Source organism: Sus scrofa, chromosome 7 (genome assembly GCF_000003025.6).
Source record: "Sus scrofa isolate TJ Tabasco breed Duroc chromosome 7, Sscrofa11.1, whole genome shotgun sequence".
In the NCBI taxonomy this organism is placed as follows: domain Eukaryota; kingdom Metazoa; phylum Chordata; class Mammalia; order Artiodactyla; family Suidae; genus Sus; species Sus scrofa.
Genome location: NC_010449.5, coordinates 52,775,655 through 52,793,950, shown reverse-complemented (window position 1 = coordinate 52,793,950; position 18,296 = coordinate 52,775,655). Strand labels below are relative to the sequence as shown.

Sequence of the window (18,296 nt, the reverse complement as noted above, 5' to 3'; positions counted from 1 at the left end):
GAGCCGCAGCCCCGCCCGCCACCGCCGTCGCCATGTTGTGGCTCCCGCAGCCGGCGCTGGGGACGCGCGCGGCCGAGCCCGGGGCCTGCAGCCGCCGCCGCCGCCAGGTAAGCGCCCCCCGCGGGCCGGGCCGGGCGGGGCTTGTGGGCCGGGGCCGCCGCCGAGGCCGCCCTAGCCTGAGCCGGGGCTGAGCGGAGCCGGGGCCGAGCCCGCGCCCGCGCCGAGGCCCGGCCCTGCAGCCAGGCGGACCCTGCTCGCCGCCCGAGGCGGCAGCCACTTCCCCCGACCGCCGCCTGGCGGGCCCCGGCCGCCACCCCACCCCGCCCCCGGCCGACGGGCCGCCTGCCCCTTCCGCCGCCCCGACCCGCCGCTACCCGGCTGGGCGGGCATGCTGCTGTCCTCCTGGCGCGGGACGGGCGGCCGCCCTCGGCGTCGGCCCACGGCCCCCTGCCCGGGCACGGATAACGGTGCCACTTTCCCCCGCTGGGGCGTCCTGTCAGTCGGACCGTCTGGGCCGCCCGAAGAGCTGTCGCCGTCCCGGAGTAGACACTTGGGGGATCGACCTTTTTTGGCGCCCCTCCGTTCCCCTTCGCCCCCCCCCGCCCAAGTTCTGACCCCGGGGGAGGTTTCATCGGGAGCAGACAGGTATTCCTGCCCCGGAGTTGGGGGCCCAGGGAGTGACCAGGCCTGTTGATCAGGGTGGAGGTTGTCTCTGCAGGGGCTTTTCCTGCCAACCTGAGGGGGAGGCTCAATGTGACCCGAGGGAGGACGGGGAGCGTCTGCTGGACAGATGGCCTCCTGGCCTTGGATCAGCGCGTGTGAGGGGGAGGGGTCTGTACGACCTGAGGTGTGCCTGCTTCTGAGAACCCCAGGATTATCAGAACTGCTCAGGGATTTTTAACTTTTTTTTTTTTTTTTCTTCTCCATTTTTTCTTTTGCGTAGGCCAGAGATGGCATTAAAAAGCCTGGATTGGAGTAAATTCACAGACCCACCCAGGGCAGTATGTCTAACACCCAGGACTAGTCTAGAATAGAACTGGAGGAGGGGACTTGGGGGTAAGATGGTATTTGGCTTAGGGTTGGCCCACTTGCCTTCAGCTCTGTGTTCCTGGAAGGGCTGTCTGGTGCATCTGTTGGTGTGTAGAGTGTGGCTAAGGATACAGGATGTGGACATGCCTGGCCTGGTGGGTACTTGGTAGGATTTCAGGGATCTGTTTCCTCAAACTCATAGGTACACTACACAGTGAAAGAGAGCAGGAAGCAAGGTGCTAGCACACACATTTTGATCATTTTCCAATGTTTCCACTGGTCGTGGCTTTGATTCATTCAGCAAAATTTTACTGAGCACTTATTATGTGCCAGGCACTGGACTAGGTTTTGGGAGTACAGCGGTAAACCAAAAAGACATGTTTTAGCTTAATTGAGCTCATTGACTTGTGGGAAGGCCCAATAATAAGCAAATCATCTTGAAATTTCATTCAACAACAAATATTTGTCAACTAGTATGTGCCAGGCATTGTTTTAGATACTGTGAAGAAAGCAAGCAAAAATAACTGCCCTTGTGGAAGTTTCATCCTGGAGGCTTGGGGTGGGGGGAGACAATAAAATTAAATATGTAATAAAAATATAGTCTGTTAATAAGTGCTAAGGAGAAAAATAAAATAAGAAAGGAGGCTATGAGTTGTTGGGTGAGGACTGAATTTATATTCGAGTGGCCTGGAAAGACCTCCTAAGAAAGTCTTTTGAATAAAACTTTGAAGGTAGTAGTGAACTAATCATTTCAAACTGTGATGAGTACAAGGAAAGAAATGTGAAGAGTGGTAAGAGACGTCGCCCTTTATTTGGGTTGGGGGCTCAGGGAAGACTTCCCTTGAGGAAGTGACATTTATGCTGAGACTTGAAGGAGGGTTAAGAGTTAACCATGTGTGGAGCAGCACAGAGCTCGGCAAGTTGGAGGAAGTGAAAGAGGCCTGTGTGGCTGTAGGGGGGAAAGGGAGAAAGAGGAGATAAGTCTATGGAGAGGTGTGTCAGATCACTGGGGCCTTGGGGACAGAATGCCTTCCCTCCTTAATTTGGATTGTATTCCCAGTGTAATTAGGAACCTTTGAAGGGGTTTAAGTGAGTGACATGACGTTATTTACATTTTCGAGGACTCTGGTGTGGACCAAGATAAGCAGGTATGGTAAGGCTTTCTGTGTTGAATGGCCTAACTACTTGATCTGCCTGAAAAAGCCTCAAGCAGTCTGGGGAGGATCCTTTTCCTCAGACGATTTTGCCCAGCTTTTAGGAAGGGAAAGGAAAATGAATTAACATTTCTGGACTGCCATTAGGTGAAAGAATCAATTTTAGAAGACTTTTGCAGGCATTATCATATTTAACCTAATCCTCTCTGCTACTAGAAAAGAGTTGTCTTGCCCCCTTTACTTATGTATACAAGTTCAGAGGAGCTAGATGACTTATCCAAAGCCATGTTTGTAACATAATCTGGATTCAAACCCAGATCTTTCTGATTCCAGAGCCCAGTGGCTCTTGAGCCAGACTATTTATTGAGTTTGCATCTTGCTTCTGCCAATTGCTAACTGAATGACTTTTGAGTTAGCCTCTGTTGTGCCTCAGTTTCCTGTTTGGAAAAGCCTCAAGCTTTTCCCAGCTTAAATGCAATAAAAGTACCTCCTAGAGTTGTTGTGCTGATCAAATTAAAAAAAAAAAAAATATATATATATATATATCTCCCAATGGTTGGGTCACTTTGTTGTACAGCAGAAATTGACGGAACATTGTAAATCAACTATAGTAAAAAAAAATTTGAAAAATTAATTGCTCAGGAGTTCTTTTTGTGGCTCAGCAGTAATGAACATGATTAGTATCCATAAAGACTCGAGTTCCATCCCCAGCCTCAGTAGGTTAAGGATCTGGTGGTGGTGTAAGCTGTGGTGTAGGTCAAAGACGAGGCTCAGATCTGGTATTGCTGTGGCTGTGGCTTTGGCTGGCAACTATGGCTCTGGTTCAGCCCCTAGCCTGGGGACTTCTGTATGCCACGGTGCGACCCTAAAAAGACCAAAAAAAAAAAAAAAAAAAAAAAAATTAGCTCAAATGCTAGCTGCTGTTATTACTTAAAAAGTTAAAATATCCATGCTGCCTTTCGGTGCTGTTGTCATTTTGGATGAGATTAAATATATTCATAATTTAATTCTTGAATATTGTAAGACTCACTTTTCCTCTAAACAGCTATAGACAATGTTTCATGTGATGGATCCTTCAACATGGATTTCCCACTTTAGTCTTGAGGCTGTGCTAGGACTTAAGGATACAATATGAATTCCTTCTCTCAAGAAGGTCAAGGTATCCAGGGGAGGTCAGATAATTAGAAGAATGAGCTACAATGTATTTACCAAGCTGTCTAAAGTCCCTGTAGTTAGAGAGCTGTTGGGAGAAGTAAAAACTAAATGCCTGGGGAAGTAGGGAAGGCTTCAGGGCAGAGGAGACTTTCTAAATGGGCTTTAGAGGAAGAATAGGAGTTTTACAAGCAAGTAAGACTAGGCAACAGGCATTCTATGTGGAAAGAGTTATGTGTGAAAGCATGGAGCCATGAGAGGCTTAGTTTGTTCAGGATGAGGCTGGGAAACTGAGTTGGGATTGTGAAAGGCAGGTCAAATTTGGGTTTAATTCTGCAAGTCACAGGGACCTATCAGTATTAGGTACATAGAATACATGATATGTGTTGCTAGGGAATGGAGACAGGTGTCATTCTGGGGGATAACTTTGTTTTGGTGGGATATCTGTGCTTCAGGACCTGGTATTCAGTTTCACAAACCTGAAATTCAGTTTCGTAGGGCACTCAGAGCTGATTAGGTCCAGTGAGACTGACTAACCAAACTTGGAAGAGACTGATACAAAAACTAAGGGTATTAACTAGCCATGAGAAATGAAACTGCAGAATGACAGATGTTTTTGTCCTGTGCACCACCCCCAGCCTTGGATTTCTGGCCAGGGCTGGGATGTACTAACAAACTTTTGCTCCTCAATTCCTGTTTGTTTTTCTCAGGCCCCATGAAAACTAACCTTTTCTGTTAACATAATCTTTCCTCAAGCTCTTACAGTGAGTTAACAATGATTATTAATTGATGGAATGAACGAGTCTGATTTGAGTGCGAAAGTTCGTGAAACTTAAGGAAAAAGAGGAATAACTTTTTTTTTTTTTTTAAAGAAATAAAACATTAGAAAAGGGGGCTCCCTAGAATTGGGTTACTGGAGGAGGTACGCAGATCCCAAGTAGTGTAAGTAATTTTGTGGCCAAGGGGTGGTTGTGGACAGATACACTGGAAATGTTCTGAGAGCAGAGGTCTGTAAACTCTTGGAGAGGTTGGGGGTGGGGGTGGTGGCTTTTGTTGCACTTGAAAGAGAGATTGGTTTAGAATTTTCATCTTCTCTACACATTGGAGTCATAAAGGAAGGTAATAGTTCTTGCTTTCTACTCTGCTTTGTCATGGTGAGCTTTCTGTTGTCTTGGAATCTTCATGAGGTCTGGGCTTCATCTTAACATTTCCCTCTGCTTCCACAAAACTGGGAACAGTGGTAAACCCTCTAGAGTTTTGAATCTGTATTTTTCTACAGCAAAAAATTAAATCCAAATAGACCAACCTAGATTGTGGATTAATTATTTTTCCTTTAAAGCTCTAAAGAGCATGCATGTAGAAAATGTAGAATATATATATAGGTATACAGATGAAATAAAACTGATAAACCTTATAACCTAGAGCTACTACTGTTGACACTTTAGTATTTAGTGTTTTTATTAGACCTTTATCTCCAGCTCTATCTTTATATGTAAGTTTGTTTTACCTTTTTTTTTTTTTCCTTACAAAAATAGGAACATCCTGAATAGAAGAGAGGTCTGAGTGTTGATGTCTATGAGGTAGAGCAGTTGCCTGTGCACAGTCTGTGTATGTTTCCATTTGTGGGCTCTTGGTCCAGTGTTCTTGCCCTCCCTTTTTTTTTTTTTTTTTTTTTTTTTTTGTCTTCTTGCTCTTTCTTTGGGCCACTTCCGCGGCATATGGAGGTTCCCAGGCTAGGGGTCTAATCAGAGCTGTAGCCACCAGCCTACGCCAGAGCCACAGCAACGCAGGATCCGAGCCGCATCTGCAACCTACACCACAGCTCACGGCAACGCCGGATCGTTAACCCACTGAGCAAGGGCAGGGACCGAACCCTCAACCTCATGGTTCCTAGTCGGATTCGTTAACCACTGCGCCATGACGGGAACTCCTCTTGCCCTCCCTTCATGCTCTGCAACTGTAGGATGGGATACTCATTAATTTTTTATTATTATTTTTTTGGCTGTACCCATAGCATGTGGAAGTTCCCAGGCTTGGGATCAAATCCAAGCCGCAGCTGTGACCTGTGTTACAGCTGTGGCAATCCCGGATTTTTAACCCACTGCACCATGGGGGAACAACTAATTTATTAATATTGGGAAATGTTTTTTAGGGATCAAAGTGCTAAACATTTGCATTCATTTGACAGTGGAAAGTGCTTATGTGTATGTTGAGATGACACATCTGATCCTTTCTTTGACTGGAAGAAAAGTTATTGAACCCTTTTGAGTGGGCTATCACCTCAGTCATTCCTCAAATCCTTCAGCTCTTAGAGAAAAGCTGTCCTCTTTTCACTGTGGACTTGGGTTAAGTCCTTTACTTTCTCCATTTCAGATTCCAAAGGTGTTGTATTGAGAGGTAATAGTGTCCCCCTTTCTCTCCAGGAGATGATTTACACTCTCCAGGAGATGAAGAGGATGATGATATCTATAGAAAGACTGCTGCAATGCTGAGTGAAAAAAAGGAGTATGTCTGCTAAACAGATGAACTCCTGGTCTTGAGTCAGTGTGTATGTGGGGCAGGGAGTCTATGACTTTGTTATGTCCGTTTGTGAGCTCAAGAATTATTGGAGCACCTGAAAATTTTTTGAGTAGTTCAGGGGTGGCATTAAGAGTTTTCTGCAAGACCAAATCCATCTGGCTTATGCATAGAAGTAGGAGCACCCTGGGTTTTACTCAGAATAGGTTTACTTCCTCTGCAGAACAGAGTTTACTGGGAGTTCCCGTCATGGTGCAGTGGTTAATGAATCCGACTAAGAACCATGAGGTTGTGGGTTCGATCCCTGGCCTTGCTCAGTGGGTTAAGGATCCAGCATTGCTGTGAGCTGTGGTGTAGGTTGCAGATGCGGCTGGGATCCCGCATTGCTGTGGCTATGGCGTAGGCCGGCGGCTATAGTTCCGATTTGACCCCTAGCCCCAGAAAAGGCAAAAAAAAAAAAAAAAAAAAAAAGAATAGAGTTGACTGTACATTCTCCCTGCCTCTGACCAGTAGGATTCAAGGTGGTGATTTTTACTTTTTTCTTTATATTTTTGCCTGTCCTTTGAATTTTCTATCTTTTTCCAAAACAAACGCTAAATCTTTTTTTTCTTCTTCTTTTTTTTGGTTGTCCCGAGGCAAATGGAGTTCCCTGACCAGGGATTGGATCTTAGCCACAATTGTGACCTATGCCACAGCTGCGGTGATGCTGGATCCTTTAAGCCACTGTGCCTTACTGGGGATCGAACCTGCATCCTGGTGCTGCAGAGATGCTACTGATTCCATTGTGCCACAGTGGGAACTCCTATTTTTAATTTTAGACACAAATTTTGAATACTCTAAAGCAAAAACTCAAACTTCCCAGAAATATGTCCCTGTAGAAGAGGTATGATATTGGAACCAGCCACCCCTCCTTGGTCACTGCCTTTGTTAGATGCACAGTAGAAACAGCTCTCCCAGATAGGTGAATCTAAGTTAGGACCTCTGACTGGGATAGTTTCTGAATTCAGGGAGCCGTGGTTGCACCCATCTGGGAGAAGCCGATGACTAGAATGTATATTGCCTTCTAGCTTCTTCTGTTTTTTTTTGGAGGAGGGGAGTGCCTCTAAAAAAATACCGCACATGGACCATAGGGCCCAGACTCCTACACACTGACACATGCTGAAGAGAGGGGTTCCAGTGTGTAAGCCTCACATACATGCCTGGAATTTCCCTCCTTCTGGAGGTTAAGCCCATCCTGGGAGCAAGGCAGAGAGCTACTTCTTCCTCATATCCATCTAGTCTTTGGGCATAGGAACATTTTGCCCACACTGCCCTTGGCAAGCTGGAGCTGAGTGTGAGCCAGTGGAATGGGCTCTGGTTCCACATTTATTCCCCTGGTTTGCTGCAGTTTACAGCATTCTACTCCGATCTGCCAATCAGTTCCTGAAGTTGAAGCCGTAGCTTAGCAAGCCAAAGGGCAAAGGGAGACCAGAGAGGGTGGACTTGAAGGTAGGTGTCCATTGTAACTGCAAGCCTCTCAGGGCAGTTGCAGGGCCTGAAAACCACATCTGAGGCAGAGCTTTGGCATTTTCAGAGGAGTAGGGAATCCAGGGGTGGGCAGCGAGCAGCTGTTCAGATTCTTCTGGGGCTTGGCCCAGCTGAGGCTCGGGTCTGTGTGGGTAAGAGCTGCTCTCTGCCTTTGCCTTGTTAGACTCTCCAGACCTGAACTGAACTGGCCGAGGCTGTAAAAACTGCTTCCTTGTCAGAGACTTCAGTAAGGCCATAAATCTTCAGGCCCTTAAAAACATGAGGTGTGTGATTAATACTACTGTTATTCTTATAATGTTTACTTTTATTTAAAGTCTTTTGGGAGTTCCCTTTGAGGCTCAGTGGTTAATGAACCCGACTAGCATCCATGAGGACACAGGTTCGATCCCTGGCCTCGCTCAGTGGGTTAAGGATCCAGCATTGCTGTGAAATGTGGTGTAGGTTGCAGACATGGTGTGGATCCAGCATGTGGTATAGGCTGGTGGCTACAGCTCTGATTAGATCCCTAGCCTGGGAACCTCCGTGTGCCTCAGATGTGGCCCTAAAATAGCAAAAAAAAAAAAAAAAAAGAAAGAAAAAAAAAAGAAAAAGAAGAAGAAAAAAAAAGAAAAAAGTCTTTTGTAGCTTTTTTGCAACTGGGCCAACATTGATCAATTATCTACAGTTGCCTAGGAAAGGCCCACCCAGGGCCCAACCCAGAGCCGATGCTCTGTGGAGCATAAAAGGATCATGAGAGATGAACTTTGCCCTCAAGGAGTTCCCCCACTGAAAGCAATTAGAGAACAAGTTGCTTCCAGACCAGAAGTGTCTTAAGGGGGCTTTTCTTTCTGAGGGTGGTGGTTACCTTCACATGGGTCACCCCTTTGAGATGGCTGGGGTTACCCCTGGGGAACATTCTTTGGTACCCAAAATGGATTGAATGGCCATTTGGGAGGAGGGAGGTGGTGGCGATGATATAATCGCAACTTTCATTACTTCACTTGTCTCCCTTTGACACTGCTTTTCTAAGCACCTGTATTCTTTAGAAGAAGCTAACTACCTACCCACAAACTATGAACCCCAGTGCCTTTCATTCCACCATTATAGCTCCATTTCTCTGAATCTTAAGGCTTTGCACTTCCACTTAGAATCCCCTTTTGAAAATTTTTTTTTTTTTTTTTGGTCTTTTTGCCATTTCTTGGGCCGATCCCTCGGCATATGGAGGTTCCCAGGCTAGGGGTCCAATCGGAGCTGTAGCCACCGGCCTACGCCAGAGCCACAGCAACGAGGGATCCGAGCCACGTCTGCGACCTACACCGCAGCTCATGGCAACACTGGATCCTTAACCCACTGAGCAAGGGCAGGGATCGAACCCGCAACCTCATGGTTCCTAGTCGGATTCGTTAACCACTGTGCCACGATGGGAACTCCCCCTTTTGAAATATTAATACCCTCTGGGAGAGGTCAGTCTCTTAACATTTCACCACCAAACAGTATCTTTAATTACCAGGAATTAATTAAGTCAACTGAGAGAAAGACTGGGACCCAAGCAGGCACTTGGGGGCACACATATCCGAAGGGACATGTTCCTGCATGACAGGAGAGAGCTGAGGGAAGCAAAAGAAGCTTTGATGAACATTAGTTGTTGCAGGCAGGTACTGCTAATGCTGAGGCCACCCTAGTGGTCCTGTTGGCTAGGGCATAAGGTATAGCATGGCCTAGCACTTGTCATGGGGAGCTTTGAGGCAGAGGTGGCGTTTGGGCTGAGTTGAAGTCATTTTACTACTTGATGATAAATGGCTGGAGTGTGTAGGCAGAGGGGAGCGATCTTTTATGGTGTAAGTCGGAGCATGTCACACCTCTACCCCAAGTCCTCCTGTAGCCTCCATCTAAGGGTGCAAGTCAGTCCTCATAGTGGCTCTCTGCTATCTGTTTCCCACCCCCAGCCCCCCATGACTCCCTCTACTCTGCTTTGGGTTCCTTGAATGCACCACATACTTTCCTCCTTCAGGGCTGTTGTCTACTTGTTTTTCCCTCTGCCTAAAAATCGCTTCTCCCCCACAATCACATGGTCTGCTCTCTCACTTCCTTCAGAATTGAAAATGTAGTCATTCCAATTTTTGATTTCAGTTGAACTCCTTTTGATAAAGGCTCTACAACTACCTGACATATTGTGAATTTGCGTGTGTCTGTCCAGCTCGTAGTGGGGTGTTAGCACAGAGTGGGGAGGAACTTTGTTCTGTTCACTGTGGTTATCAACAGTGACTAGAATAAGGCCCAGCACATAGTAGGTGCTCAACTAATATTATCAATTGAATGAATGAGCATACATGCATGTGTATAGTGTGTATGTTGTGGAACTTGAGTGGGAATGGACAGTGTGGCTAAAAGCTGGGGTAGGGGGAGTGGATGGGATGGTGTGGAGAGTTCAGTAGGAATAGAGGTTGGAGATATGGTCTGGTCTCCTCCCATCTCTACCATCTAATCTCTCTTACTGATACTGTTGAAGGAAGGGGAAGGCAGTGACTTGGTGCTTTGAAGCAGGTAAAGATGAAATATAAAATTAGTAGACTTGGTCTAGGCCTGGATTATGGAGGTTCTCAAAAGCCTGGCCTGAGGGTTGGAGTTAATGTGCTAGGCTATAAAACTATTTTAGGTTTTTAAGCAGAGTGAATGACTGATGAAAGGGACGTTTGGGGAAGATTGGTCTTAGAGAGACATACAGGATGGCTGCAGGGAGAGACGAAAGGTGATGAGGAAAGAGGCAGTAAGGACGAGGATGGAGACATGGAGCAGAACAGATGACATCAGTGAGACTTGGCAGCAGAATTCTCTCCAACTGCCATGTGGCCTTGACAGACGTTTCCGGTGCTCCCAACTTGGAAGAGCTTAAAGTATTTATTTATTTTTGCTTTTTTAGGGCTGCACGCGTGGCATATGGAAGTTCCCAGGCTAGGGATCGAATTGGAGCTGTAGCTGCTGGCCTACACCACAGCCACAGCAACGAGGTATCTGAGCCTTGTCTGCGACCTACACCACAGCTCACAGCAATGCCAGGTCCTTAACCCACTGAGTGAGGCCAGGGATCAAACCTGCATACTAGTCTTAGTTTCCTCTGAACCACTGTGGAAACTCTGAAAGAGCTTAAAGTATTGTCCATGGTTTTAGAAGCAAGTGGGGATAAGTAGAAGCAAGGGACAGAGGAAGGGGCCTCCCCAGATTCATTAGGTTCATTAGGTCGATGGAACTGGTGAGAAGTGTGCGGTCGTATCCTGCCGCTGGGCCTGCATCTCACCCACTGTAACCCAGGGTGGGAGCCCGTCTGTTCTGTCTGGTCTTCTGGAGATGTCTCTGTCCAAGAGTAACTGTGAGTGTTCTCAGGTTTTCTTCTTCTTCTTCTTCTTCTTCTTCTTTTTTTTTTTTTTTTTGGTATTTTGTCCTTTTTTTTAAGGTCTGCACCAGCAGCACATGCAGGTTCCCAGGCTCAGGGGGGTCCAATTAGAGCTGTTGCTGCACCATAGCCACAGGAATGCCAGATCCGAGCCGTGTCTGCGACCTACACCACAGCTCACAGCAACGCCGGATCCTTAACCCACTAAGCGAGGCCAGGAGTCTAACCCGTAACATCATGGTTTTTTTTTTTTTTTTTTTCCCTTTTTAGGGCAGCACTTATGGTACATGGAAGTTCCCAGGCTAGGGGTTGAATTGGAGCTACAGCTGCCAGCCTATGCCACAGTCATAGCAACTTGGGATCCGAGCCGTGTCTGCGACCTACACCACAGCTCATGGCAACACTGGATCCTTAACCCACTGAACAAGGCCAGGGATAGAACCTATATCCTCATGGATACTAGTTGGATTCATTTCTGTTGTGCCACAATGGGAACTTCTCAACTTCATTTTCTATTGCCATAGTTTTATCTACCTCTTAGAACAAAATTATCTTTGACTAACAAACCCATTTGGATTGGATTAATTGGCTGGAAATACTTATTTCTAAATGTTTCTGTTTTGTTAGGGTTCTAGCCCATTTTTTAAAAGACTTCTGCCACGATGAGATCAGTAGGGAAGTGGTTTGGTATAATCAGCTTCTTTATGATCTTTTGGTATGTTTTGAGATTGGTGTTTCTGATGTATTTATTCCTGGAATAAATATTTGAGTGCCTACTCTGTGCCAGGCACTATAGGCACTGGGACTATAACAGGGAACAAAATAAACAAAAATCTTAGCTTCACGGAGCTTGTAGTCTAGTGTGTAGGGGGCTTATCGATGATAAACAAGTAAAACATAATAAAGTATGAGAGATGATGAAAAGCATTATGGAGCAAAACAAAGCAGGGATGGAGGTAGGTTTGGTGGGGAGACAGATTTTCAATTTTAAATAGGAAGCCACAGTGATAAAAGCCATTGGAGCAGAGATCTGTGGTTCTCAAACCACTGGGGGACTGTCATGCTTCCGATTCCTAGGACCCACTTCAGTCTTATTGAGTCAGTTTCCAGGTAGGCCCAGAAGTCTTTATTATTAACAAGGTTTTGGGGTGATTTTTGAGGCCAGTGGTTCCTGGACCACATTGGTTTAAAGACAGTAGTTCTCAGAGTTCCCTGGTGGCCTAGCAGTTAGGAACTTGGCATTGTCACCGCTGTGGCTTAGGTTCAGTTGCTGGCCTGGAAACTTCCTCATGCCATGGGTGCTCAATCCTAGATAACATCAGTGCCCTGGGTTTTGTTTGTTTGTTTGTTTTTTAAATGCCTGTCCCCACCCCCTAAAGATTCTGATTTAATTGGTCTGAGGTGGGATTAGGCATCAGCGGTTGCTCCCTGGTGTTTCTAATATCCTTCCAGAACTAGAATCACTAGTCTAAGGGTAAATAAACCTTATACCCTGTGTTTGCTGGAGGGATTTGAATAGGTAATTGTGAGTAGACTTCAGGCCCTCTAGGAAGGCTAAGGCAGGACCAGTCACCTTGCCAGGAATAACAAGAATCTTTCACAGTAATAAAAACTCTTTTCAGTTTTATCTCATTTGATTACCTCACCACCCTAGGCTTTCATTTCCTTGCTTGTAGAGTTGGCAGCTTAAATTTAATGGTTTCCTAGAATCTCTTGGGCTTTGACAGTTCTTAATCTTTTTGGTGTTGGAAGAACTTCTAATCTAGAATAGTGTTCTAATACATTATTTTCTAATCTTGGTCTTACAACACCCTAAGCTGTGTCATAATTATGGCAAGGGCTATAGTGAATGTCTCAATACCAGTTGAAGAAAAATTGGTGCCATATACAGTAGCTCCTTGGGAAGATGAGTATGTTGGGAAATCTGAAATGTGAAATCAGACCTCCCAATTCTGATTGGAACTCAGAGTTCCTGAATGGAAGGATGGCTTGGTCCTTGGAGGCAAAAGGGAACCTGAGCATTAGTCTTGGTTCTGCCACTCAACTGGTGTTCTCTTTGGAGTGGGAATAGTTTTATAAATTGTAAAGCTCCTATAAATCCATGTGTAAGTATGTGATAGGGTGAGCTGGGAGAAGCAGGCCAGCCTGGCTCAGTGAAGCCTTACAGTCAGGTTTGCCAGCCTCTCTCTGCAGCCAAACTGTTTTTGGGCCCCAGAGATGGTCTGAATAACCTGATAGAATCTACTGTCTGCAGGGACTGAGGTTACCCTGGAATAAACAATCAGGCACACTCGTTGGAAAGCCTCAACTAACTACTTTTGAACCTGAGATCTAAGGTACCCTCTATGTATCCCCTGGTCTCTGACTTTATCCTCATCTGGACAGCATGGTGTCTGCTTGTTAGTTTATGTTTTGAAATGTGAAGATCCAAATAAGAAAAGGAAAAACTGTAGGAAAAAAAGTTTTCTTTATTTCCCTTCTGTAGAATTGGGATAATGCGTTCCCCCCTATTCCCTTCTAAATGTTTCTGTTAATATTGTCTATGTCTATTTAGAATCCAGTCTAAATGCTGGTTTGTCAAAGTTAAGACAAAAATGAAGTCAAGTGGGAGTTCTTCTTGTGGCTCAGTGGTTAGCGAATCCGACTAGGAACCATGAGGTTGCGGGTTCAATCCCTGGCCTTGCTCAGTGGGTTAAGGATCCGGCTTTGCTGTGAGCCGTGGTGTAGGTCGCAGACGCGGCTTGGATCCCGTGTTTCTGTGGCTGTGGTGTAGGCCAGTGGCTACAGCCTCCGATTAGACCCCTAGCCTGGGAATCGCCATATGCTGTGGTTGCGGCTCTAGAAAAGAGAAAAAAACAACAAAAAATGAAGTCAAGTGAGGGAATGGAGAGTTAGAATGAGAGCAAGCAGAATTAGAAATGAGACTTTTTATTCTGTCATTTGCGGGTAACTGCACCTGATGGGCTGTCAACTAGTTTTCTCCACACTAGCTTTAATCTTGGGATAGTTTCTGAAGTCCTTGAGGTGATTCTGATGTTCAGCTACAGTTTTGGACTACTTAAAAAAAAAAAAAAAAAAAAAAAGGAAGAAAGAAAAGAAAAAAAAAGGGTCTGCCAGCTTTCTAGTAGAATGTCTTCTTTCATTCTCATCTCCTGCTTGGTGCTTGTCCCTTTCCTGCCTCTCCTGTGACTTTCCCCCAGCCTTTTTGCCTCTGGGTCCCCTAGCCCACTCTGTGACCCTCTGCTCACTCTGCTTCATCAGCCCTCCTGAGCTGAGTGCTGGAGGATGAGCTGTGAGGAGGGGTGACTGGTCTTCACTTACCCTGTCTCTGTCCCCACGCATACTTCTTGTCAGCCTTCGATTTGGTAGTCTTCAGGTAGCACTCTGAAAAATTATGAAGTAAAGTTTGCTAGCCACCGAGGCTGGTGGCATAATACTTAGCAAATACATGCATTTGCTATGTTTAAGGCAGTGTTGTAAGAGGTTTACAAATATTAACTCATTTAATCCCTATAACCTGCATTTTACATATGGGGAAACTGTAAGCGCCATTTTACATATGAGACACAGAGGCATGAAGAATCCTGCTCAAGCTCACATGTGGTAGATCTAGGATTCGACCCACAGAGAGTCTGGGCTCTGAACCACCACACTGTGATGGGTAAAAGGGAGAAGATCTGGGACTGGGGAAACTTTTATCTTTGACTACATTTGAAGCCTGCTTTGAAGTGTGTGTGGAGATTTTTCTCAGGATATGACCTACACGTTTAGAAATTATTATTATTATTATTGTTAATTTTAACATTTACCTTCAGGCCTATTAAAAAGCATTTTATTTTTCTTCTTTCCCTAGGTGGTGTTTGGAAACTAGACCATGTGCCTAGGTAGAAGTTATTCCTTTCTTCACAGCTCTACACCCCCAGCAACACTCACCACACCCTTGTTTTGAGAACCTCACTGAGGTATGATTTCTAGGCTGACTTGAACTGGTCTTGATGAGCTGAGAGTTTGGACACAACGGGTTTTTTTCTAATGTTCCATGGTAGTTATTTTTATAATGTGGTGAAACATATGTAACAAAATTGATCATTTTAACCATTCCTAAAGGAATCCAGGAATTTTTTATTGGAGTGTTTTTGTCATTATTATTATTTGTTATGGAAATGTAGTTGATTGACACATTTTAACCACTTTTAAGTGTACTGTTCAGTGGCATTAAGTACATTCACATAACCGTCACCACTATCCATCCCTAGAACCGTTTCATCATCCCAGACTGAAACTCTTTACCCATTAGATAACAACACCTTGTCCCTTCTCCCCTTATCCTCTGGTAACCACTGTTCTGATGTGGACTCTATGAATTTGGCTACTCCAGGTACTTCGTTAAGTGGAATCACACAGCATTTGTCCTTTTGTATTTGGTTTATTTCATTTAGAATACTGTCTTTAAGGTTAATCTGTGTTTTAGCGTGTATCAGAATTTCATCCCTTTTAAAAATCTTTTTTTTTTTTCTTTTTAGGGCTGCACGTGTGGCATATGGGAGTTCCCAGTCTAGGGGGTGAATCAGAGCTGCAGCTGCCAGCCTACACCACAGCTCACGGCAATGCCAGATCCTTAACCCACTGAACAAGGCCAGGGATTGAACCCGCAACCTCATGGATACTAGTAGGGTTTGTAACCCACTGAGCCACAACAGAAACTCCTGATTTAATACATTTTTAAAAATTATAGTTGATTTACAGTGTCGTGTCCATTTCTTCTGTACAGCAAAGTGCCCCAATCATACATATATGTACATTCCCTTTCTTATGTTATTTTCCATCATGGTCCATCCCAAGAGACTGGATAGAATTCCCTGTGCTATACAGTAGGACCTCATTGCTTATCCATTCTAAATGTAATAGTTTCCATCTGCTATAACAAACTCCCAGTCCATCCCACTCCCTCCCCCTCTCCCTCTTGGCATGTACAAGTCTATTCTCTGTGTTTGTGAGTCTGTTTCTGTTTTGTAGATAGGTTTATTTGTGCCATATTTTATTTATTTATTTATTTATTTATTTATTTATTATTTTATTTTATTTTATTTTTTTGTCTTTTTGCTATTTCTTGGGCCGCTCCTGCGGCATATGGAGGTTCCCAGGCTAGGGGTCGAATCGGAGCTGTTGCCACCAGCCTACGCCAGAGCCACAGCAATGCGGGATCCGAGCCGTGTCTGCAACCTACACCACAGCTCACGGCAACGCCGGATCGTTAACCCACTGAGCAAGGCCAGGGACTGAACCCGCAACCTCATGGTTCCTAGTCGGATTCGTTAACCACTGCGCCACGACGGGAACTCCTATTTGTGCCATATTTTAGATTCCACGTATAAGTGATATTATATAGTATTTGTCTTTTTCTTTCTAACTTCACTTAGTATGAGAATCTATAGTTGCATCTATGTTGCTGCAAATGGCATTATTATTACTATTTTTTGTCTTTTTAGGGCTGCACCTGAGGCATATGGAGGTTCCCAGGCTAGGGGTCGAATCGGAGCTGTAGCTGCCAGCCTACACCATGGCACTGCAGGATCTGAGCTGCGTCTTCAACCTACACCACAGCTCACGGCAGTGCTGGATCCTTAATCCACTGAATGAGGCCAGGGATTGAACCCAAGTCCTCATGGGTACTAGTCAGGCTTATTAACCGCTGAGCCACAACGGGAATTCTGACATTAATTTTTTTTTATGGCTGAATAGTATTCCATTGTATATTTATATCATGTTTTGTTTATCCGCTCATCCATTGATGGATACTTGGGTTGTTTGCACCTTTTGAATATTGAAAATTATGTCGCTATGAACATAGATGTACAAGAGACCTCTTTGTGGAGTTCCTGTCGTAGCTCAGTGGTTAATGAATCCGACTAGGAACCATGAGGTTACAGGTTCAATCCCTGGCCTTGCTCAGTGGGTTAAGGATCTGGCGTTACTGTGAGCTGTGGTGTAGGTCACAGATGCGGCTCGGATCCTAAGTTTCTGTGGCCCTGGTGTAGGCTAGCAGCTGTAGCTCCGATTAGACCCCTAGCCTGGGAACCTCCATATGTCGAGGGTGCGGCCCTAAAAAAGACAAAAGAAAAAAAAAAAAAAGGAGAGAGACCTCTTTGAGACCCCTTTCAATTCTTTTGGGTCTGTATCAAGAAGTGGAAGTGTTAGATCCACTATGTATAATTTTTCTTAGGAACTGCCATACTGTTTTCCATAGTATCCACACTACATTCCCACCAGCAATTCACAGGAATTCCAATTTCTCCACTTTCTCACCAACACTTGCTATTTTCTGGTTTTTTGATGATAGCCATCCTAATTGGTATGACCTTGGTGCTTATCTAGTTGGACCCTTAGAGTTTGCTGTCTAAGAATCTGGTCCCTAGTGTGTTGAAGTGTGCATATGTAGAGAAAATAATATGATAAACCCACACGCACGCCTCGCACAGGTCCAACAGTTATCAATTCATGGACAGTTTTGTTTCATTTATATTATACTCTCCCTGCTCTCTTCCTCCTGCCCTGTGTTAATTTGAGGCAAATCTCAGAGATCACATCATTTTACTTGTAAGAATTTCACAGATAGTACCATAAAAAGTTAAGGATGTTTAATAAATATTCCACTGTGTTTGATGGTGGAAAGGTATGTAGGGTATCCTGTGATAGAGACAGACATATTCTCTATCATTCCCATGGATCACCAGGTACATACACAGTGGGCACACATGTGAACACCTGGATGTTGGGTTCATTGCTATGCTGGATTGTTGGTGAAAAGCTTCCTTGGCTATTCTCCTGCTTTCCTGCAGGAGGCTAGCTGCCCTTGGAGCAACCATGGTGGGAGAGCCCACCCAGATCTCTTTTGAGAAGGGAGAGAGAGGAGTTCCTGTCGTGGTGCAGTGGTTAACGAATCCAACTAGGAACCATGAGGTTGTGGGTTTGATCCCTGGCCTTCCTCAGTGGGTTAACGATCTGGCGTTGCCGTGAGCTGTGGTGTAGGTCGCAGATGTGCCTTGGATCCTGCGTTGCTGCGGCTCTGGCGTAGGCTGGTGGCAACAGCTCCGATTCGACCCCTAGCCTGGGAACCTCCACATGCCATGGGAGCAAAACACACACACACACACACACACAAAAAAAAAAAAAAAAACAAAAAAAACAAAAAAAAAAACAAAAAAAAAAAGAAGGGAAAGAGAGAAGAGAGAGAAGGGGACAAAGAAGAACATGTTTGAAGGAGGGTTGGCGGGGAGAGAGAAAGGGATTGAGGGATGGAGAAGGGCGTGGAAGAAGGTGTTAGGCAGAGAGGAGTGGAAAGGAGAAGAGTATATATATGTGTGTGTGGAGGTATCAGAGAAAGAAAAGGGGAGTGAGAGCAGAGTACCTGGCAGGGAGAGGAACCCTTTACCAGGCTCTTGGCTCACCAGCTCCTACATTCCTTAGTGATCTAAGGGAACTGCAGAGATAGCCCAACACCAATAGCACATTTGTTCCCCACCCCAACCTTAAAATTTTAGTATCTT

General features: G+C 45.1%; 1 protein-coding gene across 3 annotated transcripts in view; it reads left to right on the top strand.

Moving 5' to 3' along the window:
- ZNF592 (zinc finger protein 592) overlaps positions 1 to 18,296 on the top strand; it is a 62,261-nt gene continuing 43,965 nt past the window's right edge. Inside the window, exons 1-2 of one of the 3 annotated variants that reach the window (XM_021098901.1) lie at positions 1 to 107; positions 14,603 to 14,711. The gene's annotated coding sequence lies outside the window, so the exon portion shown is untranslated. Of the gene's footprint in view, positions 108 to 14,600; positions 14,712 to 18,296 lie in introns of those variants that run through there. The other 2 variants (XM_021098903.1, XM_021098902.1) reach the window with 2 other exon arrangements.